We start from the raw sequence: 14,404 nt of genomic DNA, 5'->3' as shown, positions 1-14,404 counted from the left end.
ATTTAAAATACAATTCTATTGGGTAGAACTAGCTAGAATAGACTTTTTCTGCGAAAATTGCATGATTATGGAATCTGAAGTTTGGAGAAAGCTTCAAAATGCGAGTACATATTTCTAGGTGTAAATACGCCTTTATGTTGTAAGAAAGTACAGTAATCCACATTTTCACAACATATTACAGAATCCTTTTCTAATCCGTGATGCATATACCGTGTTTGGAACGTGGAATTTCACGGTGACTGAAACAATGTAAATTACTTCTCTATTGTGTAGAACACGCTCCAATAAAATTTTTCTGCGATAAATGCTTCATTTTTGAAACTGGCGTTTGGAAAACACTGCAAAATCTGAGAAAATACTTCTAAGTATCAATATTCAATCTATTGTGATGAAAGTTCGGTAATCCACATGCTAACAAATCTGTAGTGAATATTTGTCGAATCAATTATGCATGTAGCATGTTCGGAAGACGGAATTTCATGGCCAGGGAGTTGATGTAAATTACATTTCTCTTGGTTAGAAATCACTCCAAGAGATTTTTCCTGAGAAATCTGCCTGATTATCAAAACTGGCGTTAGGAAAACACTGCGAACTCAGATGAATATATTCTCGGTGTACATATGCCTTGTAGGGTGGATGAAAGTTTGGTAATCCGCATGCTAACAACTCTGTAGTGAATATTTGTCGAATCCAAGATACATGAAGCGTGTTCGGAACACAGAATATCACGGTGAGCGAATGTATGTAAAATACATGTCACTTGTTTAGAACTCGCTCCAAGAGCTTTTTCTGCGAATTCTGCCTCATTTTCAAAACTGACATTAGGAAAAACTTTCGAAATATGAGAAAATGTTTCAAAGTGTCAATATGGCTTTTATGGTGGATGAAAGTAAGGTAATCCTTATGCTAACAACCCTGTAGAGAATAATTGTTGAATTCGTGATGCATGTAGCTTTTTCGGAACACGGAATTTCACGATTACATGTTCTATGTAAATTGCAAATCTATTGGGTAGAACTCTCTCCAACAGGATTTTTCTGCGAAAACTGCATGAATTAAAAACTGACAGTAGGAGAAATCTACTAAATCAGAAAAAACATTCTATGTATAAATATGCATTGTAAGGTGGATGAAAGTCCGGTAATACACATGTTCACAACTCATTAAAGGATGTTTGTCGAATCCGTGATGCATGTTATGTGTTCAGATCACGGAATGTCACGGTGAGTGAAACTAAGTAAATTACATATCTTTTGGTTAGAACTCGCTTCTAGAGCATTTTCCTGCCAAATCTGCCTCATTTTCAAACCTGGCATTAAAACTAAACTGTGAAATCTGAGAAAAGCCTTCAAAGTGTCAGTAAGCCATGTATGGTGGATGAAAGTGCTGTAATGCACCTGCTAACAACTCTGTAGTGAATATTTGTCGAATCCGAGATGCATGTAGCGTGTTCGGAACACGGAATTTCTCGGTGAGCGAATCCAAGTAAATTACATATCTATAGTTTTGAACGTGCTCCAAGGGTTTTTTGCCGTGAAATCTGCCTCAGTTTCGAAACTGGCGTTTGGAAAGCTCTGTGAAATCAGAGAAAATGCTCCTAAGCTTCAATATGCCTAGTATTGTAATGAAAGTCCTGTAATCCACATGCAAACAACTCTGTAGTGTATTTTTGTCGAATCATATCTGCATGTAGCGTGTGCGAAACACGGAATTTCACAGCAGGAGAATCTATATAATTTACATATCTATTGGGTAGAACACGCCCCAACAGTTTTTTCCTTAGGAAACTGCCTGATTTTCGAAACTGCTATTAGGAAAAAGCTGCAAACTAAGAGTTAATGTTTCTAGGTGTAAATATGCCTTGTATGGTGGATGAAAGTTCTGTAATACACATGTACACAACTCATTAAAAATGTTTCTCAAATCCGTGATGTATGTAGTGTGTTCGGAACACGGAATGACACGTTGAAGGAAACTATGTAAATTACATATCTATTGGTGAGAACCCGCTCCAGGAGCATTTTATTGTAAAATCTACCTCTGTTTGGAAAGTGGTGTTATGAAAACAATGCAAAACCTGAGCAAAACTTTATGGTGACAATATGTCTTCAATGGTTTATTAAAGATGTGTAATTCACATTCTAACAACTCAGGAGTGAATATTTGTTGAATCCTTGGTGCATGTACCTTTTTCGTAACACGGAAAGTTAAGGTGACGGTATCTATGAAAATGAGGTGTCTATAGGATCGAACATGCAGCAAGAGAATTTTTCTGCGAAAACTGCCTGTTATTCGTAACTGACGTTAGGAAAAATCTGCGAAATTTTAGTAAATATTTCTAGCTGTAAATATGCCTTGTATTGTGGTTGAAACATCAGTAATCCACATACTCACGGTCATTAAATAATGTTTGTCGAAGCCGTGATTAATGTAACGTTTTCGGAACACGGAATGTCTCGGTGAGTGAAACTCGAAAAATAACAATTCTACTGGGTAGAACTCGCTTGAATTGAATTTTTCTGCGAAAATTTCATGATTTTCGAAACTGGATGTTAGGAAAAACCTGCGAAATCCGAATAACTACAACTAGGTCTAAATATGCCTTATATGGTGAATGAAATATTGGTAATCCACATGCTCACACTCATAAGGGAATGTTTGTCGAATTCGTGATGCATGTACTGTGTACGGAATACAGAGTATCATATTGAAGGAAACAATGTAAATTTCATGTCTATTGGGTAGAACTAGCTAGAAGAGAATTTTTCTGTGAAATGTGCCTCATTTTCCAAACTGCCATTAGGAGAACCCTGTGATATCTGAGAAAATGCTTCTAAGTGTCAATAAGCCTTGAATGATGAATGAAAGTCCGGTAATCCACATGTTAATAACAGTGTAGTAATTATTTTTCAAACCGTGATTCATGTAGCGCTTTTGGAAAATGGAAATTCACCGTAATAGAACAATTTAAATTACAATTCTATTGGGTAGAACTAGCTAGAATAGACTTTTTCTGCGAAAATTGCATGATTATGGAATCTGAAGTTTGGAGAAAGCTTCAAAATGAGAGTACATATTTCTAGGTGTAAATATGCCTTTATGTTGTAAGAAAGTTCAGTAATCCACATTTTCACAACATATTACAGAATCTTTTTCTAATCCGTGATGCATATACCGTGTTTGGAACGTGGAATTTCACGGTGACAGAAACAATGTAAATTACTTCTCTATTGTGTAGAACTCGCTCTAATAAAATTTCTCTGCGATAAATGCTTCATTTTTGAAACTGGCGTTTGGAAAACACTGCAAAATCTGAGAAAATACTTCTAAGTATCAATATTCAATCTATTGTGATGAAAGTTCGGTAATCCACATGCTAACAAATCTGTATGGAATATTTGTCGAATCAATTATGCATGTAGCATGTTCGGAAAACGGAATTTCATGGCCAGGGAGTTGAAGTAAATTACATTTCTCTTGGTTAGAAATCACTCCAAGAGATTTTTCCTGAGAAATCTGCCTGATTATCAAAACTGGAGTTAGCAAAACACTGCGAACTCAGATGAATATATTCTCGGTGTACATATGCCTTGTAGGGTGGATGAAAGTTTGGTAATCCGCATGCTAACAACTCTGTAGTGAATATTTGTCGAATCCGAGATGCATGTAGCTTGTTCGGAACACGGTATTTCACGGTGAGCGAATCCATGTAAATTACATGTCTATTGTTTTGAACCCGCTCCAAGATGTTTTTGCCGTGAAATCTGCCTCAGTTTCGAAACTGGCGTTTGGAAAGATCTGTGAAATCAGAGAAAATTCTTCTAAGCATCAATATGTCTTGTATTGGGATGAAAGTCCTTTAATCGACATGCAAACAACTCTGTAGTGTATTTTTGTCGAAACCTATCTGCATGTAGCGTGTGCAAAACACGGAATTTCACAGCGGGAGAATCTATGTAATTTACATACCTATTGGGTAGAACACGCTCCAACAGTTTTTTCCTTAGGAAACTGCCTGATTTTCGAAACTGCTATTAGGAAAAATCTGCAAACTCAGAGTTAATGTTTCTAGGTGTAAATATGCCTTATATGGTGGATGAATGTTCTGTAATACACATGTACACAACTCATTAAAAATGTTTCTCAAATCCGTGATGTATGTAGTGTGTTCGGAACACGGAATGTCACGTTGAAGGAAACTATGTAAATTACATATCTATTGGTGAGAACTCGCTCCAGGAGCATTTTACTGTAAATTATAACTCTGTTTGGAAACTGGTGTTATGAGAACACTGCAAAACCTGAGCAAAAGCTTTAAGGTGATAATATGTCTTCAATGGTTTCTTAAAGATATGTAATTCACATTCTAACAACTCAGGAGTGAATATTTGTTGAATCCATGGTGCATGTACCTTTTTCGGAACACGGAATGTTACGGTGACGGTATCTATGAAAATGGGATGTCTATTGGATCGAACATGCAGCAAGAGAATTTTTCTGTGAAAACTGCCTTATTTTCATAACTGACGTTAGGAAAAATCTGCGAAATCTAAGTAAATATTTCTAGGTGTAAATATGCCTTGTATTGTGTTTGAAACATTGGTAATCCACATGCTCACGGTCATTAAATAATGTTTGTCGAAGCCGTGATTAATGTAACGTTTTCGGAACATGGAATGTCTCGGTGAGTGAAACTCGGAAAATAACAATTCTACTGGATAGAACTCGCTTGAATTGAATTTTTCTGCGAAAATTTCATGATTTTCCAAACTGGATGTTAGGAAAAACCTGCAAAATTCGAATAACTGCAACTAGGTGTAAAAATGCCTTGTATGGTGGATGAAATTTTGGTAATCCACATGCTCACACTCATTAGAGAGTGTTTGTCGAATTCGTGATGCATGAAATGTGTACGGAATACAGAGTGTCATATTGAAGGAAACAATGTAAATTACATGTCTATTGGGTAGAACTCGCTTGAAGAGAATTTTTCTTTGAAATGTGCCTCTTTTTTAAAACTGCCATTAGGAGAACCCTGTGAAATCTGAGAAAATGCTTCTAAGTGTCAATATGCCTTGAATGGTGAATGAAATTCCGGTAATCCACATGTAATTAACAGTGTAGTAATTATTTTTCAAATCGTGATTCATGTAGCGCTTTGGGAAAACGGAATATCAAAGTAATGAAACAATGTAAATTACAATTCTATTGGGTAGAACTAGCTAGAATAGAATTTTTCTGCGAAAATTGAATGATTATCGAATCTGAAGTTTGGAGAAAGCTTCAAAATGAGAGTAAATATTTCTAGGTGTAAATATGCCTTTATTTTGGAAGAAACTTCGGTAATCCACGTTTTCACAACATATTATAGAATCTTTTTCTAATCCGTGATGCATATACCGTGTTTGGAACGTCGAATTTCACGGTGACTGAAACAATGTAAATTACTTCTCTATTGGGTAGAACTCGCTCTAAGAGGACTTTTCTGAGATAAATGCTTCATTTTTGAAACTGGCGTTTGGAAAACAATGCAAAATCTGAAATAATTCTTCTAAGTATCAATATTCAATCTATTGTGATGAAAGTTCTTTAATCCACATGCTAACATATCTGCAGTGAATATTTGTCGAATCCATTATGCATGTAGCATGTTCGAAACACGGAATATCATGGCCAGGGAGTTTATGTAAATTACATTTCTTTGGTTAGAAATCACTCCAAGAGATTTTCCCCGAGAAATCTGCCTGATTTTTGAGACTGGCATTAGGAAAATTTGCGAACTCAGATGAATAGATTCTCGGTGGAAATATGCCTTGTAGGGTGGATGAAAGTTCGGTAATCCGCATGCTAACAACTCTGTAGTGAATATTTGTCGAATCCGAGATACATAAAGCGTGTTCAGAACACAGAATATCATGGTGAGCGAATGTATGTAAAATACATGTCACTTGGGTAGAACTCGCTCCTAGAGCTTTTTCTGTGAATTCTGCCTCATTTTCAAAACTGGCATTAGGAAAAACCTTTGAAATATGAGAAAATGCTTCAAAGTGTCAATATGGCTTTTATGGTGGATGAAAGTCCGGTAATCCTTAAGCTAACAACTCTGTAGTGAATATTGGTCGAATCCGTGATGCATGTAGCTTTTTGGAACACGGAATTTCACGATGACAGATTCTATGTAAATTGCAAGTCTATTGGGTAGAACTCGCTCCAAGAGGATTTTTCTGCGAAAACTTCATGATTTAAAATCTGACATTAGGAGAAATCTAATAAATAAAAAAAAATTTCTATGTATAATTATGCATTGTAAGGTGGATGAAAGTTCGGTAATACACATGTTCACAACTCATTAAAGGATGTTTGTCGAATCCGTGATGCATGATACGTGTTCAGATAACGGAATGTCACGGTGAGTGAAACTAAGTAAATTACATATCTTTTGGTTAGAACTCGCTCCAAGAGCATTTTCCTGCCAAATCTGCCTCATTTTCAAACCTGGCATTAAAACTAACCTGTGAAATCTGAGAAAAGTCTTCAAAGTTTCAGTAAGCCATGTATGGTGGATGAAACAGCTGTAATCCACTTGCTAACAACTCTGTAGTGAATATTTGTTGAATCCGAGATGCATGAAGCGTGTTCGGAACACGGAATTTCACGGTGAGTGAATCCATGTAAATTACATGTCTATTGCTTTGAATCTGCTCCAAGAGGTTTTTGCCGTGAAATCTGCCTCATTTTCGAAACTGGCGTTTGGAAAGCTCTGTGAAATCAGAGAAAATGCTTCTAAGCATCAATATGCTTTGTATTGTAATGAAAGTCCTGTAATCCACATGCAAACAACTCTGTAGTTTATATTTTTCGAATCCCATCTCCATGTAGCGTGTGCAAAACACGGAATTTCACAGCAGGAGAATCTATATAATTTACATATCTATTGGGTAGAACACGCTCCAACAGATTTTTCCTTAGGAAACTGCCTGATTTTCGAAACTGCTATTAGGAAAAAGCGGCAAAACCAGAGTTAATGTTTCTAGGTTTAAATATGCCTTGTATGGTGGATGAAAGTTCTGTAATACACATGTACACAACTCATTAAAAATGTTTCTCAAATCCGTGATATATGTAGTGTGTTCGGAACACGGAATGTCACGTTGAAGGAAACTATGTAAATTACATATCTATTGGTGAGAACCCGCTCCCGGAGCATTTTCTGAAAAATCTACCTCTGTTTGGAAAGTGGTGTTATGAAAACACTGCAAAACCTGAGCAAAAGCTTTAAGGTGATAATATGTCTTCAATGGTTCCTTAAAGATATGTAATTCACATTCTAACAACTCAGGAGTGAATATTTGTTGAATCCATGGTGCATGTACCTTTTTCAGAACACGGAATGTTACGGTGACTGTATCTATGAAAATGGGATGTCTATTGGATCGAACATGCAGCAACAGAATTTTTCTGCGAAAACTGCCTGATTTTCGTAACTGACGTTAGGAAAAATCTGCGAAATCTAAGTAAATATTTCTAGGTGTAAATATGCCTTGTATTGTGGTTGAAACATCGGTAATCCACATGCTCACGGTCATTAAATAATGTTTGTCGAAGCCATGATTAATGTAACGTTTTCGGAACATGGAATGTCTCGGTGAGTGAAACTCGGAAAATAACAATTCTACTGGATAGAACTCGCTTGAATTGAATTTTTCAGCGAAAATTTCATGATTTTCCAAACTGGATGTTAGGAAAAACCTGCAAAATCCGAATAACTACAACTAGGTTTAAAAATGCCTTGTATGTTGGATGAAATTTTGGTAATCCACATGCTCACACTCATTAGAGAGTGTATGTCGAATTCGTGATGCATGAAATGTGTACGGAATACAGAGTGTCATATTGAAGGAAACAATGTAAATTACATGTCTATTGGGTAGAACTCGCTTGAAGAGAATTTTTCTGTGAAATGTGCCTCTTTTTTAAAACTGCCATTAGGAGAACCCTGTGAAATCTGAGAAAATGCTTCTAAGTGTCAATATGCCTTGAATGGTGAATGAAATTCCGGTAATCCACATGTAATTAACAGTGTAGTAATTATTTTTCAAATCGTGATTCATGTAGCGCTTTGGGAAAACGGAATATCAAAGTAATGAAACAATGTAAATTACAATTCTATTGGGTAGAACCAGCTAGAATAGAATTTTTCTGCGAAAATTGCATGATTATCGAATCTGAAGTTTGGAGAAAGCTTCAAAATGAGAGTAAATATTTCTAGGTGTAAATATGCCTTTATTTTGGAAGAAACTTCGGTAATCCACGTTTTCACAACATATTTTAGAATCTTTTTCTAATCCGTGATGCATATACCGTGTTTGGAACGTGGAATTTCACGGTGACTGAAACAATGTAAATTACTTCTCTATTGGGTAGAACTCGCTCGAAGAGAATTTTTCTGAGATAAATGCTTCATTTTTGAAACTGGCGTTTGGAAAACAATGCAAAATCTGAGAAAATTCTTCTAAGTATCAATATTCAATCTATTGTGATGAAAGTTCTTTAATCCACATGCTAACAAATCTGCAGTGAATATTTGTCGAATCCATTATGCATGTAGCATGTTCGAAACACGGAATATCATGGCCAGGGAGTTTATGTAAATTACATTTCTCTTGGTTAGAAATCACTCCAAGAGATTTTCCCAGAGAAATCTGCCTGATTTTTGAGACTGGCATTAGGAAAATTTGCGAACTCAGATGAATAGATTCTCGGTGGAAATATGCCTTGTAGGGTGGATGAAAGTTCAGTAATCCGCATGCTAACAACTCTGTAGTGAATATTTGTCGAATCCGAGATACATAAAGCGTGTTCAGAAAACAGAATATCACGGTGAGCGAATGTATGTAAAATACATGTCACTTGGGTAGAACTCGCTCCAAGAGCTTTTTCTGTGAATTCTGCCTCATTTTCAAAACTGGCTTTAGGAAAAACCTTTGAAATATGAGAAAATGCTTCAAAGTGTCAATATGGCTTTTATGGTGGATGAAAGTCCGGTAATCCTTAAGCTAACAACTCTGTAGTGAATATTGGTCGAATCCGTGATGCATGTAGCTTTTTGGAACACGGAATTTCACGATGACAGATTCTATGTAAATTGCAAGTCTATTGGGTAGAACTCGCTCCAAGAGGATTTTCTGCGAAAACTTCATGATTTAAAATCTGACATTAGGAGAAATCTACTAAATAAGAAAAAAATTTCTATGTATAATTATACATTGTAAGTTGGATGAAAGTTCGGTAATACACATGTTCACAACTCATTAAAGGATGTTTGTCGAATCCGTGATGGATGTTACGTGTTCAGATAACGGAATGTCACGGTGAGTGAAACTAAGTAAATTACATATCTTTTGGTTAGAACTCGCTCCAAGAGAATTTTCCTGCCAAATCTGCCTCATTTTCAAACCTGGCTTTAAAACTAACCTGTGAAATCTGAGAAAAGTCTTCAAAGTTTCAGTAAGCCATGTATGGTGGATGAAACAGCTGTAATCCACTTGCTAACAACTCTGTAGTGAATAATTGTCGAATCCGAGATGCATGAAGCGTGTTCGGAACACGGAATTTCACGGTGAGTGAATCCATGTAAATTACATGTCTATTGTTTTGAATCTGCTCCAAGAGGTTTTTGCCGTGAAATCTGCCTCATTTTCGAAACTGGCGTTTGGAAAGCTCTGTGAAATCAGAGAAAATGCTTCTAAGCATCAATATGCTTTGTATTGTAATGAAAGTCCTGTAATCCACATGCAAACAACTCTGTAGTTTATTTTTTTCGAATCCCGTCTGCATGTAGCGTGTGCGAAACACGGAATTTCACAGCGGGAGAATCTATGTAATTTACATATCTATTGGGTAGAATACGCTCCAACAGATTTTTCCTTAGGAAACTGCCTGATTTTCGAAACTGCTATTAGGAAAAAGCGGCAAAACCAGAGTTAATGTTTCTAGGTATAAATATGTCTTGTATGGTGGATGAAAGTTCTGTAATACACATGTACACAACTCATTAAAAATGTTTCTCAAATCCGTGATGTATGTAGTGTGTTCGGAACACGGAATGTCACGTTGAAGGAAACTATGTAAATTACATATCTATTGGTGAGAACCCGCTCCCGGAGCATTTTACTGTAAAATCTACCTCTCTTTGGGAACTGGTGTTATGAAAACACTGCAAAACCTGAGCAAAAGCTTTAAGGTGACAATATAACTTCAATAGTTTATTAAAGATATTTAATTCACATTCTAAAAACTCAGGAGTGAATATTTGTTGAATCCATGGTGCATGTACCTTTTTCGGAACACGGAATGTTACGGTGACGGTATCTATGAAAATGGGATGTCTATTGGATCGAACATGCAGCAAGAGAATTTTTCTGCGAAAACTGCCTGATATTCGTAACTGACTTTAGCAAAAATCAGCGAAATCTAAGTAAATATTTCTAGGGGAAAATGTGCCTTGTATTGTGGTTGAAACATCGGTAATCCACATGCTCACGGTCATTAAATAATGTTTGTCAAAGCCGTGATTAATGTAACGTTTTCGGAACACGGAATGTCTCGTTGAGTGAAACTCGGAAAATAACAATTCTACTGGATAGAACTCGCTTGAATTGAATTTTTCTGCGAAAATTTCATGATTTTCAAAACTGGATGTTAGGAAAAACCTGCAAAATCCGAATAACTACAACTAGGTGTAAATATGCCTTGTATGGTGGATGAAATTTTGGTAATCCACATGCTCACACTCATTAGAGAATTTTTGTCGAATTCGTGATGCATGTATTGTGTACGGAATACAGAGTGTTATATTGAAGGAAACAATAAAAATTACATGTCTATTGGGTAGAACTTGCTTGAAGAGAATTTTTCTGTGAAATGTGCCTCATTTTCAAAACTGTCATTAGGAGAACCCTATGAAATCTGAGAAAATGCTTCTAAGTGTCAATATGCCATGAATGGTGAATGAAAGTCCTGTAATCCACATGTTAATAACAGTGTAGTAATTATTTTTCAAACCTTGATTCATGTAGCGCTTTTGGAAAACTGAATTTCACCGTAATGAAATAATGTAAATTACAATTCTATTGGGTAGAACTAGCTAGAATAGAATTTTTCTGCGAAAATTGCATGATTATCGAATCTGAAGTTTGGAGAAAGCTTCAAAATGAGAGTAAATATTTCCAGGTGTAAATATGCCTTTATGTTGGAAGAAAGTTCGGTAATCCACATTTTCACAACATATTAAAGAATCTTTTTCTAATCCGTGATGCATATACCGTGTTTGGAACGTGGAATTTCACGGTGACTGAAACAATGTAAATTACTTCTCTATTGGGTAGAACACGCACCAAGAGAATTTTTCTGCGATAAATGCTTCATTTTTGAAACTGGCGTTTGGAAACAATGCAAAATCTGAGAAAATACTTCTAAGTATTAATATTGAATCTATTGTGATGAAAGTTCGGTAATCCACATGCTAAGGATTCTGTAGTGAATAATTGTCGAATCCATTATGCATGTAGCATGTTCGGAACACGGAATTTCATTGCCAGGGAGTTTATGTAAATAACATTTCTCTTGGTTAGAAATCACTCCAAGAGATTTTCCCAGAGATATCTGTCTGATTTTTGAGACTGCCATTAGGAAAACACTGCGAACTCAGATGAATAGATTCTCGGTGTAAATATGTCTTTTAGGGTGGATGAAAGTTCGGTAATCCACATGCTAACAACTCTGTAGTGAATATTTGTCGAATCCGAGATGCATGTAGCGTGTTCGGAACACGGAATTTCACGGTGAGTGAATCCATGTAAATTACATGTCTATTGTTTTGAACCCACTTCAAGAGTTTTTTGCCGTGAAATCTGCCTCAGTTTCGAAACTGGCGTTTGGAAAGCTCTGTGAATTAAGAGAAAATGCTTCTAAGCATCAATATGCCTTGTATTGTGATGAAAGTCCTTTAATCCACATGCAAACAACTCTGTAGTGTATTTTTGTAGAATCTTATCTGCATGTAGAGTGTGCGAAACTCGGAATTTCACAGGGGGAGAATCTATGTAATTTACATATCTATTGGGTAGAAAATGCTCCAAAAGTTTTTTCCTTAGGAAACTGCCTGATTTTCGAAACTGCTATTAGGAAAAAGCTGCAAACTCAGAGTTAATGTTTCTAGGTTTAAATATGCCTTGTATGGTGGATGAAAGTTCTCTAATACACATGTATACAACTCATTAAAAATGTTTCTCATACCCGTGATGTATACAGTGTGTTCGGAACAAGGAATGTCACGTTGAAGGAAACTATGTAAATTACATATCTATTGGTGAGAAACCTCTCCAGGAGCATTTTCTGAAAAATCTACCTCTGTTTGGAAACTGGTGTTATGAAAACACTGCAAAACCTGAGCAAAATTTTTAAGGTGAACATATGTCTTCAAAGGTTTATTAAAGATGTGTAATTCACATTCTAACAACTCAGGAGTGAATATTAATTGAATCCATGGTGCATGTTCTTTTTTTGGTACACAGAATGTTACGGTGATGGTATCTATGAAAATGGGATGTCTATTGGATCGAACATGCAGCAAGAGAAATTTTCTGCAAAAACTGCCTAATTTTCGTAACTGACGTTAGCAAAAATCTGCGAAATCTAAGTAAATATTTCTAGGGGTAAATATGCCTTGTATTTTGGTTGAAACATCGGTAATCCACATGCTCACGGTCATTAAATAATGTTTGTCGAAGCCGTGATTAATGTAACGTTTTCGGAATACGGAATGTCTCGGTGAGTTAAACTCCGAAAATAACAATTCAATTGGATAGAACTGGCTTGAATTAAATTTTTCAGCGAAAATTTCATGATTTTCGAAACTGGATGTTAGGAAAAACCTGCGAAATCAGAATAACTACATCTAGGTGTAAATATTTCTTGTTTGGTGGATGTAACTTTGGCAATCCGCATACTAACAACTGTGTAGAGTATATTTGTAGAATCCGAGATACATGAAGAGTGTTCAGAACATAGAATATCACGGTGAGCGAATCTATGTAAAATATATATCTCTTGGGTAGAACTCACTCCAAGAGTTTTTTTCTGTGAAATCTGCCTCATTTTCGAAACTGGCATTTGGAAATTTCTTCAAAATCAGAGAAAATGCATCAAACTGTCAATATGTCTTGTATTGTGATGGAAGTTCATAAAGCCAAATGCAAACAAACATGATGTGAATAATTGTAGAAAACCTATGCATGTAGCGTGATCGTATGACGGAAATTTCCGGAGATGGAGTCTATGTAAATTTCATGTCTACTTGGTAGAACTCGCTCCAAAATTTTTTGTGGAGAAAACGGCCTGATTTTCGAAATTGGCATTAGGAAAAGGCTGCAAATTCCGAGTTAATGTTTCTAGGTTTAAATATGCCTTGTATGGTGGATGAAAGTTCTGTAATACACATGTACATAACTCATTAAAAATGTTTGTCAAATCCGTGAAGTATGTAGCGTGTTCAGAATTTGGAATGTCACTGTGAGGGAAACTATGTAAATTACATTTCTATTGGGAAGTACTTGCTCCACGAGTATTTTTTGCGAATCTGCCTCATTTTCAAAACTGGCATTAGGAAAATCTTTTGAAATATTGGAAAGTGCTTCAAAGTGTCAATATGGCATTTATGGTGGATGAATGTTCGGTAATCGTTATGCTACCAACTCTGTAGTGAATGTTTGTCGAATCCGTGATGCATGTAACGTGTTCAGAACACGGAATGTCACGGTGAGTAAAACTAGGTAAATTACATATCTTTTGTGTATAACTCGCCCCAAGAGCATTTCTAGGCCAAATCTGCCTCATTTTCTAAACTGGCATTAAAACTAACCTGTGAAATCTGAGAAAATTCTTCAAAGTGTCAGTAAGCCTTGTATGGTGGATGAAAGTGCTGTAATCCACATGCTAACAACTATGTAGTGAATACTTGTCGATTCCGAGATGCATGTAGCGTTTTTAGAACACTGAATTTCACGGAGATCGAATCCATGTTAATGACATATCTATAGCTTAGAACCTGCTCCAAGAGGTTTTTGCCATGAAATCTGCCTCATTTTCGAAACTGGCGTTTGGAAAGCTCTGTGAAATCAGAGAAAATGCTTCTAAGCATCAATATGCCTTGTATTGTGATGAAAGTCCTGTCATCCTCATGCAAACAACTCTATAATTTATTTTTGTCGAAACTTTTCTGCATGTAGCGTGTTGGACACACGTAATTTCACAGCAGGCTAATCTATGTAATTTACATATCTATTGGGTAGAACACGCTCCAACAGTTTTTTCCTTTGAAAACAGCCTGATTTTCGAAACTGCT

This window comes from Camelus dromedarius, unplaced genomic scaffold (assembly GCF_036321535.1).
Source record: "Camelus dromedarius isolate mCamDro1 unplaced genomic scaffold, mCamDro1.pat HAP1_SCAFFOLD_178, whole genome shotgun sequence".
NCBI classification, from domain to species: domain Eukaryota; kingdom Metazoa; phylum Chordata; class Mammalia; order Artiodactyla; family Camelidae; genus Camelus; species Camelus dromedarius.
The sequence above is the reverse complement of the archived record's forward strand: the minus strand, read 5'-3'. Positions refer to the sequence as shown.